This window comes from Acanthochromis polyacanthus, chromosome 9 (genome assembly GCF_021347895.1).
Source record: "Acanthochromis polyacanthus isolate Apoly-LR-REF ecotype Palm Island chromosome 9, KAUST_Apoly_ChrSc, whole genome shotgun sequence".
Classification (NCBI taxonomy): Eukaryota; Metazoa; Chordata; class Actinopteri; family Pomacentridae; genus Acanthochromis; species Acanthochromis polyacanthus.
The window spans coordinates 18,326,707-18,349,663 of NC_067121.1; the positions used below are offsets into that span (position 1 = coordinate 18,326,707).

The window sequence follows — 22,957 nt, forward strand, 5'->3', positions numbered from 1 at the left end:
ATGACCTGAGAGAGGGGTCACCAAACAGCTTTCACTTCTGCAAAACACAGCAGCAGATATGTATTGTGATGCAATCATGCAATTTCTCTCTGACATCTTGATAAAGTAAAGTGTCAGCTCATTTTTCTCACTTCCTCATTCACATGAATATACAGCCATGGCCATAAGTTTGGACACAAGTACCATGACACTTGTGAATCTTAGAAAATACCACAAAATTGTCACTTACAATATAAATATAAGATTCACAAGCGTCATGGTACTTGTGTCCAAACTTATGGCCATGGCTGTACTCTCTTACATTAATTTACTGAAGAACTCAAATAACAAAAAGGCTCTAAGAACAATGTACATCTGGGAAAAATACCATTTATTTATAAATGATGTAAAGTAACTGTACCCCATACCCCCTGGCATGTTTACTCTTATGTTTACTTTTGTGTATATGTTGTATACTTAAATAAAACTTTTAAAAAAAGTTTTCCCGCAAATGTGTATAACTTGCAATGTCTTTTTCAGCCACTGGTGGTCGCTGTCGGACACACACGTCTTGGTCTCATAAACCCATCCTGCTATATGAAACCAATATGTGTGAATGTCTCTGAGGCAGGGTGTGGGCCATATCAGTAAAACAACTATATTAACTGATAACACAAGACACTATATAATGACACATGTATTTATAATTACTTGCATTATTATTATTCAATAATTACAACAGTATAACATTTTAGGTGTATGAGACCATCAAAATTGGTTCCATAACCCAATTGGTCTTGTAATGCTGGTGAGTAAACCTGAAAATTGGTTTCATATACCATGTTTGCCTACTCACACACAATAGGAGCTACAATCAGTTAGCTAGTCAGTAGTTCCTTGGCTTTAATATGAACACATGCACTTGACACAACAGCTAGCTTCTCTCAGTCCAGTTCAAACAGACACTGACCACCTGTAACGTTTGCTAGCTAGAAAAACCGTCAGCTAACTCCTACCTAACAACGTAAACAGTAGCCTATGATTAAATGCAGCAAAAATGAGGACTTGTAATGACAATAATGTGTTGGTATTGAGTGGCAGAAGTTAAGAATTGTGCCACATATCCTGGTTTAAACCAGGTATTTACACCACTACTGCACATTTACTTCTCTGGGAGGCAGCATTTAGCTCTGCAGGTAGAGGCTCAGAGCCAAGATGTAAGAGTTGGGCTAGATCAAACCATTTTTGAGGCAAGATGGGGGGAGGGGATGCTGTATTTTTGTTGTTAAAGCATTATGTATCAACCAAGTACTGTTAGGCGATGGGCCGAGTGCGTCTATCTGCTTTCGTTTACGAAACAATTGATCCCCTGCCGGTAATTTTCAGATTTTTTAGTATTGTGTAGATAAATTATCATATAACATATAAGTTAATGTTTCCAACCTCAAAAGTTGCACATTTTCATAAATAACGTTGATATATTTGTCACACGAGCTAATGGATATGCTGTTAGCTCCAGCAACCACAAACCAATGAGAGCTCTTGTTACTACTTCGTGGACTTCAGTTGGCCAATCAGATTCCTCGCACTTCTGGTAAAGCCATAACACAACGTTAACAACTGGTTAAGGGATGAGAGCAAACGAAGGAAAAGGTAAGATATTATATTACTACTCTATTGTCATGTGGAAACTTTTGATTATTATGAGAAATTGATGCAATGGGTGCAAACGAAGCATATTGACAGCACATTGTAATGCAGAAATTAATGTTAATGTTTAATGAAACGTAACGTCGCTGCAGGTAGCATGTCACCAGTCACAACAGCTGCAGTTGTTTAAGCAAACAAGCGGCAGTAACTAGATGTCCAACATGTTTAAACAAGAAAAAGGTCAGATATTATTAATTACTCGATTATCATGTAATATTTTTAATGTGAAAAGTTTATGCAATGGGTGCAAACGAAGCTTATGTTTAATGAAACGTAACGTCGCTGCAGGTAGCATGTCATGATCCACCAGGAACAACAGCTGCAGATGTTTAAGATAACAAGTGGCAGTAATTAGATGTCCAACACGTTAGATTCCCCGATCTGATCAGCTTACCTATTGATACATATTTAATTAGTTTCTATTTTTTTGAGATTAAGTTTGTAGTTTTGATAGAGCTTCAGTTGTTGTGCATCAGTGACTAGGATATACAAGCGTAGGTTATCATATGGACATTAAATGAACTGACATGAAAAAAAAATTAACTTGAACAAGATGAACTTAAGACAAAAAAGTGCTATGAAAGCCACAAATTTGGCATAAGCATGCCCATGAAGCTTGCTCTCTTTTTTTCTCTTCTTATGTTTCATGTCCTGCAGAATTGGAGCAGTCAATACATGCACACATGTCTGTGCATGGTAGCTGGTGCTGTTTGCATGTGCATCTCTCCTGCACACATTTTAGTGCTTTGCACTGGCAACACTGGAGGCAGTGTCCATCTTAAGGTCTTGTGATGTTGGTGGCCAGGGCATTTTTGGAGTCACTTTACACTTGGTCTCTATGATCTCTTTCAGTAGCATGGCTGAATGGTACAGGTGTCTGTCTGTGGAGAAGTCAGAGACTGTCACTACACAACCAGGTATAATGGTGAAATGCAGGTAAGCAAGGTGTGTAACATCAACTTAACTATAATTACAAGGACAATGTAGATTAAGAAATGTCAAACCAACCTATGCTTGCAGGGTCATTCTTGTGTTGATGGCCTAAATGACTGGGTTCCATGCCATCCTCCTCTCAGTCACTGTTGTCTGATGAAGGCTGTGCAGGTTCATCCTGGATAACCTCTTCAGCAGCTAGGTCCTCTACATAGACAAAGCCATTTTTGGCTGCTTTAAGGAATTTAAGACATGGATGGGACTTACGAAGCCTTGATTTTAAGCTAAATGCTTTATAAGTCGAAATGTCCATTCCTTCCTTATCTCTAACAATTTCCTTAAAGAGGTCATTTAGACGTGAAAGCCTCAACACTTCACGGTTTGCCAGTAGGCACTCTTCCACCACTGTCTGACAGAAATGTCTGTAGCCTGCCTGATATGGATTTGCCTCTTCAGAAACCTCTCTCTTTGTTCCTCTCAGGTATCTTGTGTAATTTGCGAAGGAACTGTGGTGATACATGGCCTCTTCCACGAATTTGAAGCAACAGGTGTTCATCCTTCTTCCCCTCAGCAGCACGAAGGAGTTGATCTGCTGTGGTAAACAAAGTTTATACTCAGGTAAATATATTTTTTTATTTACATTTTTGATTAAAACAACACAACACACATACACAAATAACAAGAAAAAAATTAAAATCAATTCACACAAATAAATCAGTCAAGCAACAGCAAAAACAACAAAAAAAAAGAAAAAAAGGGGGTTGAAACAAAAATACACAAACAGATCAGTACAAATACTACGTACAACAAAAAATGACAAAGATAAAACAACAAAGATGTCAGGGAGCAGTAAATTAGCTGTCAAAGCACACATTCATGAGATGGTGTGCATTAAATCATCATTTCTTTTATCTATGTAAATAGGAGAAAAAAGATAAAAAAGAAATTAAAAACAAAGCAAGAAGGTAAGAGATGCTAATTCTAATGTCTTTCTTAAATATATTCGTGAACATATGACCACAAATTTCCAAGTTTCCCATCAGGGGGACAGCTCCTGCTCCATCGTTACCAGATCAGCAAAATCATTAAGCCATGAATCTAGACAAAAGCATCCTGGCTTTCTTACTTTCCAGTTCATCAACATTTTTCTTTTAACAGCAAGAAATGCCAGTGACAAAAGGTGTTTATACTCAGGTAAATACTATTAGTAAATATTAGTACTTAGTCATTTGTCTTTCTGAATACTTTAGTATTTACCCAAGTATATAGTAAAGTATTCAGAAAGACAAATGAGTAATTCATAAAATAAAAAAAAGAAATTCTCATAAATAGGGGATATAGCTGATATTTTTATCAGGCATATTGCTTGACATAAAAAAGGTCACATAAAGATCTTACAAGGCAACTGTCCACCCCTGTTTACCTGCTGTAAATGTTAGACACTGAGAGTTTTTACTTAACCCTCTTTCTGTTGTGCCAGATGTTGCTATATCTGTTCTCCTTGCATAGCAGGCATGCAGCAGGCAGGAGGTGTGGAGCACTTTTGGGTTGTTCTGGGCCACTTGAAGAGCGCAGAACCCGAACCTTGGATGCAGCACCATCACTGGTATCTGGCAGCAGTTCTTCTGAACATTGTAATGGCACTAAAATGTAAGTTACAAGTGATCAATAAATGGAAATGATCTAAATTCACATTGTTTCTAACAATTGTAAATGAATAAAAAAACATACTTCTGATGTTGTGGAGAGTTTTATTTTGCTGTGGTGGTGCACTACAATCAAGTACATGTAAAACAAATGTGATCATTGCATCACTGTGATCTTGTCTGATTAATTTTCAATTTTGGCTGTTCCATTCACTCAGATGGAGAAACATAACTTTTTTTAGTATGTTCACGGATAACTAAGTCATGTTGTCAAAACTGTATTGGCTTGCAATGAGTTAGTATGTCACATCTTTAACATATTTGGTCATCATACTTGCAGTATTGCAATATAGATAATGGATTTGATACAAACCTTCATTTTCTTGGGCTGACTTGCCTTGCTTACAGTTTGCTCTTCAGATGTTGTCTTTGTTTGTGAAGGCACTGTAGCATTCTCTGTGGTATCCCACATTGCTCGGCACGTCAGGGACATCTTCATTGTTGATATTAAATGCTGAAAATGCTTTTTCAGCAATAAGCGTTTCTGCAGTGTTGAGGGTAACCCATTGTTTGGCACAATAGACAAATTTCACAGTGTTTTCACAAGTGTCACAGACTAAATGCATGCAGCACTTCATCTTCCCACATACTGCCAAACACGTGTGTGTGTGTGTGTGTGTGTGGGGGGGGGTGTCACAGTGTAAGATGCTCTTCTGGGGGTACAGTATGTGTGTAAGTGTGTGTGTGGAACTACAGTGCAGAGGTCAAGTGAGAGGAGAGACCAAGGGATGGACCACAGCAGTAGAGACCATGGTAAGAGACTTATCCATCATTGAAAATAGCCAAAACAATCTAGTACACAGTTTTATTCTTGTAATTCAATTATGCCCATAGTTACACCTCAATGTTGTGGGATATAAATAACACAGAGACGATTTAACAGACGTTGAACAGACAATGTATGTTTTATTTGGACATTCTGGTATTTAAATAAAAACGGCTTTAAATATTGTTCATTTGACACTGTAATAGCGGCAGCTGTGTTGAATTGGAAAGATAATGTAGTGTGAAACATGACAAAGAACGTCAAAGAACGTTGGATATTTAACGCCAGGAGAAAACAATAGCGTTGATTTTTGCCGTGCAAGTGTAACACTGTTAGGAATTAATAATTAGGACCATGTAGTCTAGCTTGTAAGTTCATTCGGAGGAAAAACGTATTCTGTTTAAGTCTTTCCGAAGTCGGCGTTAGCATATTTTGCCGCGGCTTCTTCCTGGTTGTCATGGAGATGACGTAAGTAGCCCCCTTCGTTTGCCTGCTCAAAATTAAAAGTTATTGCTTGCTCTCTTTCATTAATGTGTACGAACTGAAGTTGGAAACAACTACTAATATACTTAGAATAATTTTATCTATCTGCTGTGAAAAATATTCCTCCTTACGCGGCGGGGATCAATGAATAACACGTTTTTTGGCTTCGGCCCATAGCCTACGTGTGATTTCTACACTTTTCTGGTTTGTTAAAAAAAAAAAAAAGGACATGCAATACAAATAAATTACAAAAAAAAATCTTCCAAAGGCTGCTCAGCGGAGTAGTGGTAAGCACTTTTGCCTTGCAGCAAGAAGATCCCCGGTTCGAATCCCAGGGTGGGCCTGGGATCTTTCTGCATGGAGTTTGCATTTTCTCCCTGAGCATGCGTGGGTTTCCTCCGGGCACTCTGGCTTCCTCCCACAGTCCAAAAACATGCTGAGGTTAATTGACTACTCTAAATTGCCCATAGGTGTGAATGCGAGTGTGATTGTTTGTCTATGTATGTAGCCCTGTGACAGACTGGCGACCTGTCCTGGGTGTCCCCTGCCTTCGCTCAAGTCAGCTGGGATAGGCTCCTGCACCTCCCACGACCCTAGTGAGGATAAAGCGGTGTATAGAGAATGGATGGATGGAAAATCTTTCAAATTTTAGGGGTGCTGGGATTTAATTTAGGGGTGCTTGAGCACCCCAAAGATGGGCTAGAAACATTTACATCCATGGCCATAAGTTTGGACACAAGTACCATGACGCTTGTGAATCTTAGAAAATACCACAAAATTGTCACTTACAATATAAATACCAGTCATAGCCATCAACCAAAATGAAATATATCTCATTTTGGAAACAACAGATAATGACAATGTAAAAACTAGAACAGGAACAAGAAACAGGAAAAAACAAGAAAAAAAATAGGTAGTCTGAAGAAAAGTCTCTCAATAAACCAAGTGCTGCTATATCAAGTTCAAGTGTTCGGTAAAACTGTGCACATTATAAGTAAAAAGCCTCAATGTGCTTGTAACTATGAACCTGAGTAACCCTTTTTGTATTTATTTATGTACTTTTTTTGTAAATATGCTAACTTAATCTTTACTTTTGAAGGCTGTGCAAAGAACAAAGGCACAAATACTGATCAATGATAGCCTGTAGATCTTCATCAGAAGATCTTCTTTCATTTTTTAAGTGGGAAGATTTCAACACCGTTGACAAATCCACGGGCTCCAACGTAGTATGCAGTCTTGCCGTCCTCTCGCGCCTTTTTTATGGTGGGGTACAGCTCTCCTCGACGTTCTTTTTCAGCTTTGGTGACATCCAGTGCAAATCTAAGACCGTTGTCTTGGAGGTACTTGGAGGTCTTGCCTGCTTTGTATAGGTCTTCTTTCACCGTACGCAGGGAGAATTTCATGATGATGCCTCTGGGTCTCACACTATTTGTATCTTGGGACCGACACGATGCACAGCGTCAATGGTGTCGAGTAGGCGCCCTTTTAGCTCTGGCATCACTGCTTGGCAAATTGTTATGGTGATTTTCCGCACATCTTCTTTTTCAGTTTCTTTCACACCATAAAGTTTGAGATTCATCCTCCGTGAGTGACTTTCCAGGTCGTTGATTTTCTTCATGCATGTGTCAAGTCGTTCTTCTCCTTTGGCCACATTTGTCTCCAAAATACGCACTTTTCCTTTCACATCTTTGATTTCTTCACACGCAAAATCTATTGTTTTCTTGAGGCCTTCTATCTGCAAGGCAAGACGGTCCGCTCTTTCATTTATTAGCTTCGACAAGCTAGCCACCACATCTCTATTTTCTTGCCCAGAAACAGAATGCATTTGTTTTTTCGGCACAGGAGACTGACTTGGGGAAATGGGCAGAGGTGGAAAGTCATGCACATCTTCAGTCAGCGTCAACGGTGTGGAGGCATAATCGTGACAGTTGTCAATCAAAGGGTTGCCTACCGTGACCATGTTGCTAGCATAGCCGTCTAGCTTGAGCTGTCCCAGCGGTCTTTTCTTTTCACATGAATTCATAATTTCTTTGAATTGTAGCGAGTAAGCAGTCCTTGTAAGAGAAGACACAGCAAAAACTTCTTCGGAAGGGTTTATACTTTGTTTTTACCGTGTTTGAAATTATATTTTGCAGCGCTTGGCAAAAAGTGTGTTACACAGCCACCATCTTGGCCAAGCTCATTTGCGGAAAAACATACACAATGACCCGCCATTTTATACACAAGGCGTGACGTCATTGGAGCACCGGAAGTGCCAGGCACCCTGCTGGCCCCGGATGAGGGGCCAAGATGGCGGCGAGGAGTTAGATGTTTTTCTGAACTTTCCTCCAACTTAAGTTAATAAGTGGCATCAAAAATTACTATTTTAATCTGGAGTAATGTCGGATGCTTCCTGAAGTAAACGCAAAAGTGAAGGTCATCCACCAGTTACTCCTACGAAGACTCTCTCCGTGAAAAAAGGGAAAATGGAACAAGAAACGGTGGACAGCATCATAGATGCGCTAAAGCTAGCTATCGCAGAGCAAGCCACCTCTATTGGAAAATCCATTGAGGACCTCAAAGTTTCTATCAACTTTATCTCCGCTGACTTACAGCCATTTTGGTTGATGGCTATGACTGGTATTTACAATATAAATAGCAGTCATAGCCATCAACCAAAATGAAATATATTTCATTTTGGTTGATGGCTATGACTGGTATTTATATTGTAAGTGACAATTTTGTGGTATTTTCTAAGATTCACAAGCGTCATGGTACTTGTGTCCAAACTTATGGCCATGGCTGTACAAGATATAAAAGGTACCATGAAGCTCACGGTTGATCGGGTCAGCAAAGCTGAGGAAAAGATCCAGTGTTTGGAAAACAAAGTCATGGAGTTGGCGCGCTACAAACGAAGGTGGAATCTGCGTCTACGTGGAGTACCTGAAGAAGAGAATGAGGAGGTGAGGATGAAAGTTATCGACATCTGCCAGAACGTAGCTCCGGGCCATGAGGAAAAGTTTCTGGAAGTGATTGATTCAGTTCATCCGCTTGGCAGAAAGCATCCCGGCCAAACTCAAGCCCGTGACATCATTCTCCAGTTCTCAATGAGACATTTCCGTGACATGATATGGAAGTTGGCCAAGCACTCAGAATATCTAAAGAAGAAGAATCCCCGCTTCAAAGAGGATCTTACTCCAGAGGACCGCGAGAAATGGATTTGTTTGTGGCCAGCAATCCAGAAAGCACGTCAGGAGAAGAAGATCACTTTCTTTGTCGGAGGGAGAGCTTTCGTGGACAATAAGGAAATATTTTGACTTTCTTCACCGATGCCTCGATTTCAGCAAGGAGGATAAGTTCTGTCCGTTGCACGCACACACACTTACATACTTTCTGGTTACGGTGACTTTTGCTCCGTTTCACAATTTCATCTTTAAAAATAGTTTCTGTTAATGCTCGAGGGTTAAGAGACATCACTCAACGAAAGGCGCTTTTTCTTTATGCAAAGCAATTTAATGCTGACTTTTGTTTGATTCAGGAATCTCATTCTGTTGATGAGGACTATAACTTTTGGAAAACACAATGGGGGGAGGACTTGTGGATGTCGCATGGAAGTCAACGCTCAGCAGGGACACTAACTCTTAAACACAAATTCTGTGGGAAAATCATCCTCACTCAAACAGATCCACTTGGACATTCTTCTCTGACTGTTATTTCATGCAATAACCAGCTGCTGATGATTGGGAATGTTTATGGCTATAACAATTCCAAGGAAAACAAAGAACTTTTTGAAACTTTGAACTCCAATATTGTTGCTCTTTCAGGAAAATTTCCTGGTATAAAAATTATTTTAGGGGGAGATTTCAATGTTACAGTGAATGATGATCTTGATAGATGGCCAGGTAGACATAAGGAAAACTCTGTTATTATTGATTTTATGAATGAAAGAGGTTTAATTGATATATGGAGAGTATGCAATCCCACCACTAAGGAATTCACTTGGAAAAACAAAACAGGCTCTTTACAGTCAAGGATTGATTTTTGGTTAATCTCTGAATCTTTATTGCATTTCCTTGATGAAGTTAAGATTATGCCGACACCTCTTACAGATCATAAAGCCATTTTTTTTTAACCTAAATATGTCATTAGATAGAGCACATAAAAGGACCCCAGCTTACTGGAAACTAAATAACTATTAATGAACGACTCTGTAAACACACTCATTAAACTCAAGATAAAGCAATATATGAAAATGGCAGCAAAGGAAAAGGCTTATAGAAAATATTGGGAGCTACTAAAATTTGAGTTAAGAATCCTTTTAATGAAAAGGGGTGCTAAAATGAAAGAAGATTATAAAAAAGATGAAAATGAACTGATTGCTGAAATAATATCCTTGTCTTCTATGTTGCCTGAAAATATGTCTGAGATTCAAAGAGCAAATTTACAAACATTGCAACTGAAACTTGATCAGTTATACATTAGCAAAGCTAAAGGAGCCTTTATACGCTCAAGGGCCAAGTGGCTTGAAGAGGAGGAACAGAACTCCAGCTACTTTTTTAAATTAGAAAAACAAAGGCAAAACAAGAATGGCATAACGCATCTTACTGTAAATGGCTCAGTGGTTGATAATCCCAAAGACATTGCTAAAATTTGTGAAAACTTTTGAGACATTATATAAATCTAACCCATCAACAGCTGAAATAGATGCCTTCCAACTCTTTAGGGGAAGTAAGAACAATTACTGAGGCTAATAAAATAATATGTGATACCCCAATCAATATAATTGATATCAAGGATGCTATTAAGAAACTTAAATTGAGCAAATCCCCTGGTGTAGATGGTTTATCTTCTGAGTTTTATAAATTATTTTCAGAAGAAATTGCCCCTTTCCTGTTGAATGTTTTTAATGAGAGTATAAACTTTGAGGAACTCCCACCTTCACTTAACCAAGGTTTAATTACTTTAATACCAAAACCTCAAAAAGATGTTCTGCTATTAGATAATTGGCGTCCCATTTCATTGCTTAACAATGACTATAAAATTTTTGCTTTATGTTTAGCTAATAAACTAAAGAAAGTTTTAAATGACACTGATGAATCTCAAAACGGCTTCATGTCTGGTAGATATATTATTGATAATATAAGACTTGTCCTTGACATTTTAGACTACTCAGATTTAATTTCAGATGATAGTTTTATTCTGTTTCTAGATTTTCATAAGGCCTTTGATTCCATAGAGCATCAATTCTTGTTCAAAGCTATTGATCTATTTGGTTTTGGAGAGTGTTTCAAAAAATCAATTCGCACTTTATACACACGTGGACAAAATTGTTGGTACCCCTCAGTTAAAGAAGGAAAAACCCACAATTCTCACTGAAATCACTTGAAACTCACAAAAGTAACAATAAATAAAAATTTATTGAAAATTAAATAATCAAAAACAGCCATCACTTTTGAATTGTTGATTAACATAATTATTTAAAAAAAACAAACTAATGAAACAGGCCTGGACAAAAATGATGGTACCTCTATAAAAGATTGAAAACTATTTGACCAGAGTGACATGATTAACTCAGGTGTGTCATTTAATTGACATCACAGGTGTTTCCAAACTCATAATCAGTCAGTCTGCCTATTTAAAGGGAGACAAGTAGTCACCCTGCTGTTTGGTGAAAAGGTGTGTACCACACTGAACATGGACAACAGAAAGCGAAGGAGAGAATTGTCCCAGGACATCCGAAAAAAAAATTATAGACAAGCATCTTAAAGGTAAAGGCTATAAGACCATCTCTAAACAGCTTGAAGTTCCTGTGACAACAGTGGCTCATATTATTCAGAAGTTCAAGACCCACGGGACAGTAGCCAACCTCCCTGGACGTGGCCGCAAGAGGAAAATTGATGACAAACTGAAGAGACGGATCGTTCGAATTGTATCCAAAGAGCCCAGAGCAACCTCCAAAGAAATTAAAGGTGAACTCCAAGGCCAAGGTACATCAGTGTCAGATCGCACCATTCGTCGTTGTTTGAGCCAAAGTGGACTTCATTGGAGACGACCAAGGAGGACACCACTGCTGAAAAAAACTCATAAAAAAGCCAGACTGGAATTTGCAAAAATGCATGTTGACAAGCCACAAAGCTTCTGGGAGAATGTCCTTTGGACAGATGAGACCAAACTGGAGCTTTTTGGTAAGGCACATCAACTCTATGTTCATAGACTCAAAAACCAAGCATACCAAGAAAAGAACACTGTCCCTACGGTGAAACATGGAGGAGGCTCAGTAATGTTTTGGGGCTGCTTTGCTGCATCTGGCACAGGGTGTCTTGAAAGTGTGCAAGGTACGATGAAATCTGAAGACTATCAAGGCATTCTGGAGAGAAATGTGCTGCCTAGTGTCAGAAAGCTTGGTCTCAGTCGCAGGTCATGGGTCTTCCAACAGGACAACGATCCAAAACACACAGCCAAAAACACCCAAGAATGGCTGAGAGAAAAGCGTTGGACTATTCTAAAGTGGCCTTCTATGAGCCCAGATCTGAATCCCATTGAACATATGTGGAAGGAGCTGAAACATGCCATTTGGAGAAGACACCCATCAAACCTGAGACAACTGGAGCTGTTTGCTCATGAGGAGTGGGCCAAAATACCTGTTGACAGCTGCAGAACGCTCATTGACAAATACAGAAATCGTTTAATTGCAGTGATTGCCTCAAAAGGTTGTGCAACAAAATATTAAGTTATGGGTACCATCATTTTTGTCCAGCCCTATTTCATTAGTTTGTTTTTTAAAATAATTATGTTAATCAACAATTCAAAAGTGATGGCTGATTTTGATTAATTTTCAATAAATTTTTATTTATTGTTACTTTTGTGAGTTTCAAGTGATTTCAGTGAGAATTGTGGGTTTTTCCTTCTTTAACTGAGGGGTACCAACAATTTTGTCCACGTGTATGCATCAGGAAATAGTTCTATTAAGCTACCATATGGAACTACCAAAAGATTTAGGATAGAACGTGGTATTCGACAGGGTTGTCCTGTCTCCCTGTACCTATTCCTTCTTCCTATGCAAATTCTTTCAATTTATATTAAAGAAAGTAGTTTAAAGGGCATTTCTATAGCAGGAAAGACTATATCTTTGAGTCAACTAGCTGATACCACTTTGTTTTTACAGGATAGATCTCAAATTGACACTGCAGTCAAACTTTTAGATAAATTCTCTGTAGCCTCTGGTCTTAAACTGAACTTATCTAAATGTGAGTTGTTGCCTATCAAGGCTTGCAATGAGAAAGATATTTCAGGAATTCCCGTTAAATTTAAGGTTAAATATCTGGGAGTAGTCATTTTCAAAGACCAAGTTCTTAGGATGAATGAAAACTTTAATCCAATCATCTCTGCAATTACACAGAGGTTTGATTTATGGTTGCAAAGGGACTTAACCATTACTGGTAGAGTTTTGTTATCCAAAGCTGAGGGCCTATCGAGATTTGTTTATGCCAGTTCTTCTTTAGATATTTCTAAAGATTTATATACAAAAATTGACAAAATCCTTTTTGAATTTATTTCGAAAAAGAGATCTCACCTTATTAGAAAAAAAATGTGATGATTAACAAACTAAGTAGTGGTGGTTTTAATGCTCGAGATTTCAGTACCCTACATTCCAGTTTTAAGATCAAACGGTACTTAACAAATCCAAATTCATTATGGAATTTTATTTCCACATATGTGTTTGAGGCCTTAGGAGGACTTCACTTCTTATTAAGATGCAATTACAAGGTAGAAAAGCTCCCTGCAAAACTTTCCAACTTCCACAAACAGCTGCTTTTATGCTGGTCCTTGGTGTACAAACATAATTTTTCACCTCACAAATGCTATATTTGGAATAATCAAGATATACATTTCAAGCATAAAACACTATTTTTTTAAGAATTGGGTTGACAATGGCTTGTTACTGGTCCGTCAATTATTTAACAAAAAGGGTCACATGTTCTCTTATGAAGAATTCTTATCTGAATATAATTTTCCTATACCACCTGGAGAATTTGCAATCATCTTTGATGCTATTCCATCAGGTCTTAAAATATTATCCTCTTCAACCTCTGATGTCTCCATTGAAATCACCCCATCTAATTTATAGATAGGGAACTCAGGTCCTTTCCTGAATAGTAAAAACAAACAATAAATGTATAAGAGATTTAATCTTAAGAAATACAATCTGTAAGCCTACTTCAGTATTTTACTGGAATAATCTTTATGTTGATATTGACTGGCAAAAACATGGTCATTACACAGGAAATTTTGTATTTCAAATAAGGTGCGGGAAGTTTCTCTGAAAATACTCCACAGGTGTTATCCTGTTAACTCTGTTATTGCAAAATACAGACTCAAGATTGACCCTCTTTGTTCTTTTTGTCACCACACACAGGAAACTATAAATCATTTGTTTTGAGATTGTACCCTGAGTCAGGGATTTTGGCAGGACCTTAACTTATTGTTGAACAGAAAAATGAATACTCAACTCAAATTTAAAATTGAATTTATTTTATTTGGCTGCTTTGCCCATTAAAAAAAAAAAAATACACATGTCATCAACTTTATTGTACTTTTAGCAAAATTCCATGTTCACACCAGCAAATTTTCAAAACAAAAACCCAACCTGACTGTCTTCCTTGCATATTTAAAATTCTACCTTGACACTTTAAAACTTTGCAGTAACCCCAAAGCTGTGAAGACAAGAACGCTTTGTGTTGAATTTGATTTCATTTGATGTACATTCCTCTTATACATTCTTTATTTATTTCTTAATTTTGTGAACTGTATTATGTATTTATATGCTTTCTTTATATCTGTTTTATACTATGAGATGCATACTACCTCGAGCATACAATGTTCCTGATGAAATTGTGAACTGTTATTGTTCAGTTTTGTAAATAAAGTTATTTAAAAATTGTTTAAAAAAAACCCTGCTGGCCCCCCTCTCAGAGCTGTCAGTCACTTGATCTACCTGGAGAAAGAACTGGAAAGCTAAAATACAAGAAGACTGGGACTGTTCATCAGCAAAAGAAGGTGAGTAAACAGTCATTTGCAACATGTAGTGTTTAAAGTTTTAAAAAGGTTGAAATTGAGTTGACTCGTGAGTTGTTTGGATCTAGTGCTAGCATTAGCGAGTTAGCACGCTAGCTTAACATAATGTCTTGCAGCTTAAAGGAAACATGAACCTGAGCTGGTTAAAATTGGGGAATAAAAAAAAACGTTAATGAAACCCCAAGCTGTCTTGTTTACAAATCTTTGTTTGAATTAAATGTTTTAGAGGGTTGTTTTAGGGGAAGCTATACCATGAGTTGATAATGTCATAATGTTCAATTATTCCTGTTTATTCTGATACCAAGCCTGTGTGCTTTATTTATTTGTATTTTTTTTTTACTTGAAGAAGCCTAACCAACCATAATGCAGGATTCCTTCAGGGGCAGACAATAATAGTGAGAGAACAATGAAAAGGACTCAAAACATTGAGAACTTTTTCATTTCAAAGAAAAAAAAAAGCAGCAGAGATGTCCAGAGTGAGAAAGAGGAGCAGCTTTCAACAGAGATTTCTTCAAATCAAGGTATCACTGCATCCACAGTCAGTCTGTGACTCTGTGTGTGTCACTGACACACTCACAAACCACCGCTGTCACAATTGGGCTGAAGCTGGATTGAGGATTTTGATTTAACTATTTAATAGTCTATTTTGTTGGTGAGTTGAAGTGTGGGTGTTGTTTTCATGAGGTAATGGACAGTTTGATTTTCCATCAGGGCTGTACAACTTTCTGTATTGTGAGGAATAGACTATTAGCCAGAGCCTAAGAAGTTTAACTGAACTAGATAGTCTTTGTCTCCACAACAACAAAAAAGGCAGGAGGATTTCTTTTGAACTGATCACATCTGAATAAGTATTAATAGTTCAGTTAAATGTTTACTTGAATTAACATTTTGAGAGTAACTCTTGTAACTTTTCCCAGGAACATTGCAAAGTGATGAGATGGAAGGCCCATCATCTGCAGTTCAACATGCAGCAGGTAAGATCAGTATTAAAAGTCTTGATGGATAACCATAAACCAGGGGTCCCCAAACTTTTTCCTGTGAGGGCCACATAACTTTTCCCTTCTCTGGTGGGGGGCCGGGGTCAGTTTGTAACAGAAAAAGTGTGGCCATCGCAGGGATGCCTAAACGTAAACATTGTTTTCCAGAAAGCCACACATAACCAAATATTAATAACCCTTTCTGGGATCTTCACAGAAAAAAAAGTCAGGAAATATATAATAACACTATTAATGACAGAAATAACACTATTTATGAAATAAATATTAACCAAATAACCCTCTCTGGGTTCTTCACAGAAAAAAATAAAGTCAGGAAATATATAATAACACTACAGCCATGGCCATAAGTTTGGACACAAGTACCATGACGCTTGTGAAGCTTAGAAAATACCACAAAATTGTCACTTGCAATATAAATACCAGTCATAGCCATCAACCAAAATATTTCATTTTGGTTGATGGCTATGACTGTACTGCTCAGTGAACATAATTATTTCTGCTGTCTCAACCTTGTAAATAGTTTGTTTTTTTAAAAAAAAATCTTTATAGTTGGATCCAGGAAATACCGTCAAAATATCAGCTCAATTCCTTAAAAAGTCTGGGCTGTCAGACAGCACACTGGGGAAGGTGGGGCACAGATTCACCTACATTCAAACATGATATATTCTCATATATTCAGTTAAAAGAATCTGAACTGTGTTTCCTTTTTAATTTACTTCAGTTGGATTTGGCAGATTCAGAAGGAAAAGGCTGTTTAGATAAACGAGGAACAGAGAATTTCCTTGTAAATTTGTCATTGTTGGAGATGCTGATGTGTGCACAAAAGCATTTGATTTGCTCTGTCTTCTTCCTCTTTCGCAGGGTTTCTTCATAGCTTGGAGGCTGGTGGCATCAGCACAGGGTGGAAATGATATCAGTCTCAATAACCTCAACCAAAAATTAGCTGCACCGAAATTTGTAAGTGTTAAAATTGCTCTCCTGACTATTGTAATATCATGTGAAGTAATACTGAGCAGACTGTGACTCATAAGAAATTAGTGGACATTAAATGTCTCAGAAAGTGAAGAAGTTGCATTTCTTACCGTCTTTTCCTCACTTTCTGTCACGAATCAGAGTTGAACCCAAGCAACAGGCACAGACAGGTGGGTAATTCAATGAAATAAAGGTATATAAACAGAAAACTCGACTCACAAAAACAGGGGAAAAAATAGCAGAATGGAGAAACTAAACTAAACTGAACCAAGGGCGGACCCGAGGGCCGAGATAAAACTGAACATTAAACTAAATTACGGGAAGGCGACTCACAAATTGTCCAGTGCTTGGAAGGCGGAAATGGGCAGAACTGATTGAGCCGAAGGAGGGAATGTGGCGGTGGCTACCTGCAGATGTCTCATCAGACCAACGGGCTGGAGTTGATGCTGACCATCTCTCAGCAGAGCAGCTGCATCAGCAGAAGTGAAGGCTGTGGTGAGCAGGACGACCTGCAGACACAATAGAACCAGCAGCAAACCTTTGTCCATGGCTGATCGACTGAAGAGTGTGAAAGCAACAGGTCTTTATATAATCACTGACAACCAACCGCTTCATGTGAATGAGGAAGTAAGAAAAATGAGCCAACACTTTCTTCAAAAAGACGTCAGAGAGAAATTGTATGAATTCATCACAATACATGTCTTGCTGCTGTGTTCTGTAGAAATGAAAGCTGTTTGGTGACCCCTCTCTCAGGTTACAACAAAAAATACAACACAAAAACTCACAGGTGGAAAGCGACAAACATTAACTACATTCAACGAGGACATGGAGGAGAAAATTCACAGGAGAACAGGAGACATCATTGGAAGGAAAAACACAAAAGAGAACACAAGAACTAAATGTGACTTGGACAAAACTGAACTGGCAGATGGGGACTGGGAGGGACAGGAAGGAATCTGTGAGGCGGTGTGTATGGAAGGAGGAATCCAGCAGCATCATGGAGGACTGGAGCAGGCAGGTGAAGCAGACGGCCTGTCAAAGTCCACAGATATTGGTAGAGTGACAGCAGAATCCAATGCATTTTTATAGGAGGTAATTAGAATTCAATTTTTTTTGTAATTACTCTGCCAAGGAACGCAATAGAGTTATGTGACGATCGGCATTGGTTCATCTTTCTGTCTGTTGGCAACATTACTCAGAAACAGAAGGACCAAGGACCATGTGATCAGATTTAGGCAGTGATGTGGCTTCTAGTCTGTATACACGGATTTGTTACAGATTTCCAGATCATTGCGACAGAGCGACACAGCTTCACCGTAACTATGACAAGAGACACTACGTGAGCTGCCTGCTGACGATCACATGATTGCGATCCTAATACAAATTCACTGCTGCGGACCACAAATTTTTAAAGATTTTATCCACAGGAAATCATACGACAGAGTAGCCTTGGTGGAGTACTGCGCTCTCTGAGTGCTTTATTTGTTTATATAATGTGACTGCTGTGACACATCAGTTATGTTTTGGGCTCCAAAAATCTGTCCAACAGGTTTTGTGATAAACTTCAACTGTTCTTCATCATTGAAAACAACACTGACGACAGACTGTGCGAGACGTTTTAAGAACGTTACTTTTTTGCTCACGACATCTGTGAGAATCTTTAAATAGTGAAGTACTCAGGCCAGTGGAAGTAAGTGGAAACATACTAGGTTTTATTGGCTGAATGGATCCGTATATGACGAGGAAATTACAAATGAAGGACACAATAATGGCTAACTGATAAAACTGATCAAATAAGAAGCTATGAGATTTTATAGTCAAGAATGTTTTTGTTACTAATACTGTAAAATGGCACAACATTTATTTAAGTTTACAAATCACTTGGTCCTTGGTCCTTCTGTTTTTGAGTAATGTTGCCAACAGACAGATAAACAGAAAAACTCTGCTGTGTTCCTTGACAGAGTAATTGCAAATAAAATTTAATTACCTCCTATAAAAATGCATTGGATTCTGCTGCCTGTTTCTGCTGCCACTCTCCCAATATCTGTGGACTTTGACAGGCCGTCTGCTTCACCTGCCTGCTCCAGTCCTCCATGATGCTGCTGGATTCCTCCTTCCATACACACCGCCTCACAGATTCCTTCCTGTCCCTCCCAGTCCCCATCTGCCAGTTCAGTTTTGTCCAAGTCACATTTAGTTCTTGTGTTCTCTTTTGTGTTTTTCCTTCCAATGATGTCTCCTGTTCTCCTGTGAATTTTCTCTTCCATGTCCTAGTTGAATGTAGTCAGTGTTTGTCACTTTCCACCTGTGAGTTTTTCTGTTGTATTTTTTGTTGTGACCTGAGAGAGGGGTCACCAAACAGCTTTCACTTCTGCAAAACACAGCAGCAAAACATGTATTGTGATGCCATCATGCAATTTCTTTCTGACATCTTGATAAAGTAAAGTGTCAGCTCATTTTTCTGACTTCCTCATTCACATGAATATAGACCTGTAGCTTTCACACTCTTCAGTCGATCAGCCATGGACAAAGGTTTGCTGCTGGTCCTGTTGTGTCTGCAGGTCGTCCTGCTCACCACAGCCTTCACTTCTGCTGATGAAGCCGCTCAGCTGAGAGATGATCAGCATCAACCCCAGCCTGTTGATCCGACGACAAGTGTGCAGGTAACTTTGATTGTGTTGTTTTGTCATGTTGAGTAGAGGAACATTTTTTCTGTGTGTATCAATTCTTCACTTATATTGATTATCTTTTAGCAAGTGAAAGAAAGAGGACAGACGGAGAAGAAACCCCGACTCTGCGGGAAGAGACGAGGAGCATGTTCTGGGTCATCAGTAAGTTTAATTTACTTGCAGTTTGTTCATTGTTTAGACAGTACAACAACAACATCAACAAAACAATCAGTGTAAATTTTGACATGGATAACATTTGACTGATTATCTCTCTGTGCTTTTTATCTTTATCTTTCATTTCATAACATCTTTTGACCAGCTCTGGCGACACGACAATAGACGTCCAGACTCAGACGTCTAGAGTCAAGCTCTGCAGGAAGTGCCATCAGACGTAGAAGATAGCAAATGAATGAAGATGATTGTAATGCTTACAAAATAATGCAAATGCCTTTTTATCAGAAATAAAAGATTTCAAATCAGATATTGTTTTTCTTTCTTTCTTTCTTTCTTTCTTTCTTTCTTTCTTTCTTTCTTTCTTTCTTTTTGCTTGCCACACAGCTCTGGATGGTGACCAAAACAAAAAACACTCGCTGTCTTCAGACTGGATCCTGCAAAATCTTCCATATTATGAAGAGTAACTTTGTGCAAAATAGGTTGATTTTGTACCTCAGTTCAATATTCTCTATAACTGAGAGTGATATGAAGTTGATGTAATTTGAAATATTTGTGACATTACATTTCTCTTTAAACCTGAAGGCGTATTTTCATTGATATGATCAAGAGAGACAGCAGGAAACAAAGCAGCCACGTCATTAAATATTCCAGAAATCAGCATTAATAATGAAGTGGTCCTGTGGTTACACAAACCATTTCAAATTGGGCATCAAAGACCTAACTTCATTTGTTCAGTGGAAAAGAGTAGGACATCACAATGACGTGCAAAAAACAGAACTCTTCCATTTTTGGATATTTTTCACACTTAAATTTTTCAGATCATCAAACTAATATTAATATTTATTGAATATTTTAAAGAGATAACCCACAAAACTCAAAATGCCATTTTAAATTATGGTTTATTGAAGAATTATTGAAAACCTACATCAAAACTGGGAAAAAGTAAGTTCCCCCTAAACCTATTTACTGGTTGGTCCCTTGGCAGCAACAACTGCAGTTAAATGTCTGTTACTGATTGTGATCAGTCTTTTACATCACCATGCAAGAATTTTATTCCACTCTTCTACTCAGAATAGTATTATTTTGGCCACATTGGACAGTTTTCGAGCATGAATTGTCCTTTTAAGGTCTTGCCTCAGCATCTCAATTATATTCAAGTCCACACTTTAACTTGGCAAATCCATAGCCTTCATATTGTTCTTTTTGAGCCACTCAGAGGTGGACTCGCTTGTGTGCTTTGGGTCATTGTCATGCTGCATTAACCATTTGTGTTGAGGTCATGAACTGATGGTGGATATTCTCCAGGAGGACTTTGTGATAGAGGGCAGAATTCATGGCTTCACCAGTTAGGACAAGTTGTCCAGGTCCTGTGGAAGCAAAGCAGCCCCAAACCATAACACTACCACCATGTTTCACTGCTGGTATCAGGTATCAAAACACAAGTTGATGTCATTGCAAAACCTTCATTTTGTTCTTTTTGAGCCACTCAGAAGTAGACTTGCTTGTGTGCAGCACTCACTCTGCCATAGTTCATTGTTGGCCATCAGGAATCCCAATATAAACAGACAACTGCCAATCAGTTACCATCAGTCACTTCCATAGTATTGGACCTCCTCACTGTCACTCACAACACCTGAGCCAATCACCTGCAGCCTCTCCCACCTGGAATCCACCCCTGTTACTTTGTTTGAAGCACATCTAGCTTCATTCAATCACACACAACAGCAGGATCACCCTAAGCCACTCAGTTCTAGAAAACCATTCACTTTTAACAGTATGGAATCTTGGAAATCGGAACATCAAGTAAAGTGAGTTAAAACTCATGTTAAGCAAGTTGGAGGTTGTTTGGTATCATGCTAATGCTCATGCTAAGGCTAACACACCTTCAACTCCACAGCCATGCTGTGATGGCCCCCAGCCAGGGTGGTGGACCTAATGTTTGTTTTATTTTCAAGGAGCTGATAGGAGGCGACCAAGGACGGTGAAGGGCCCAGTCTGACTTCCGGTCTTGGGAGGATAAAAGCTGGCTTCCGCTGTCGAGCTGCAGTTCGCTTTTGGAGTGCGCATCAGGGCGCGCACCGGAGCTGACTCCTGGGAGCTTTCAGTGGGGCTGGCTGATGCTGGGGCTGCCTTAGAGCTCCCACACTTCCTCGAACTGACTCTGTGGCTGTTGGGGCGCAGCCCACGTGGCTGGGCTGTTGCTGCCATCTGTTTGCTTTTACTTATAAATAAATGCTCGGACTTTGAGCTTTAAACCTGCTTCCTGGTTGTTCACTGCATCGTTTACGGCTTTTGGAGCCGGGGCCATAACACATGCCCTTGGATTTCTGGATGCCGCCACAATAAACCAAACATTTTGCTGAGCATTGATGAGAAACTCATGAAAGATGTGATGAGTGTTAAGGATGAAGATGATGATGATGAGGATGAGGAAGAAGACTGTTTGCCAAACAGGTTAAGCTTCTTTGGATGGATGGCAAGCTACCCTTTTACAAGAACTGGAAAACAGTCTAACAAGATTCACCCCTTCTCCCACCCCACTCATTGGCAGGCCTCCAGCCTAACATCCCATTCCCAGTGGTGTGGTAGGACTTGTTTCATGGATTAATTACTTTGATTAGCACCTCATTGGCAACAGCGGAAACCAGGGCCGGAGTTGGACTCATTTTCAGCCCTGGACTTTCATGCCTCAGACAAGCCCACTTTAGATCACGACCTATTACTATTAAAATCATGTATAATTCTAGCGTTGTTTTATAATTCAGTGTGTTTTTCTAACATATTTCCAATTCAGTGCAAGTAAAGGTTGCTTCACAATGAGGATTTATTCCAACATGAGTGCACATCTCCAACATTATTCTTTACAACAATATCAGAACCTATATTTTGTTCAACTAAGTGTTCAAGGATATCCAAATGTTAAAAATGAAATAAAAGAAGAAATAAAAATATTAAATAAAAAAAAAAGGTGTTGCACTTTCTAATTACACTATCATCTCTTTTTCCTCTGCAAGGAAACAGTTCCATCACAATTAAATTTCACAAATATGAGAACATCAGTTAAAGGGCTAATCTCCAACACTGTTCTTTACAACATCACAATGTCCTTTTTTGCAATATCAAATATCAAGCAAATTAGTATTCACAGATATTTATTCCTGACAAATATTTATTGCACTGTTGTCTGCAAGTTTGTTATTCACAGTATAACATAACTTGCTAATGAAATTTTTAAAATACTTTTATTTTCATTTCATATTTACAATAACAAGAAAATAAAATCAGTCAGAGACAGAAACAAAAAAAGGTCATTTTTTTCATTTTCTGAGACCTGAAGTGGTCACAGCAAGTGTCGAGCCAAACCATAGACTGTATATAAAGCTGGACGTAGCATCTGGCTCCAAAAATGAAGCCCACCCGGAAGTGTCAAAAACTTGCAATATCACGCCGTCTGCTAGGGTTGGCTCCAAAAAGCTTTTGCTCCATAGACCCCAATTCATCACCAAAAAAATA

General features: G+C 38.6%; 3 long non-coding RNA genes across 3 annotated transcripts in view; 2 read left to right on the forward strand and 1 right to left on the reverse strand.

Annotated features, from left to right (window-relative positions):
- The window catches only part of LOC127535399 (uncharacterized), a 261,104-nt gene that overhangs the window by 224,551 nt on the left and 13,596 nt on the right, over positions 1-22,957 (reverse strand). The window lies entirely within an intron of this gene.
- Positions 14,136-22,957, forward strand: part of LOC110945846 (uncharacterized) — a 35,754-nt gene continuing 26,932 nt past the window's right edge. The window contains exons 1-3 of the long non-coding RNA XR_007944246.1: positions 14,136-14,613; positions 15,549-15,605; positions 16,491-16,586. This is a non-coding gene — a long non-coding RNA (uncharacterized LOC110945846). The remainder of the gene's footprint in view (positions 14,614-15,548; positions 15,606-16,490; positions 16,587-22,957) is intronic.
- Positions 19,084-19,751, forward strand: LOC127535397 (uncharacterized). The gene is made up of 3 exons (XR_007944244.1): positions 19,084-19,264; positions 19,355-19,432; positions 19,590-19,751. It is a non-coding gene; the product is annotated as an uncharacterized LOC127535397 (long non-coding RNA).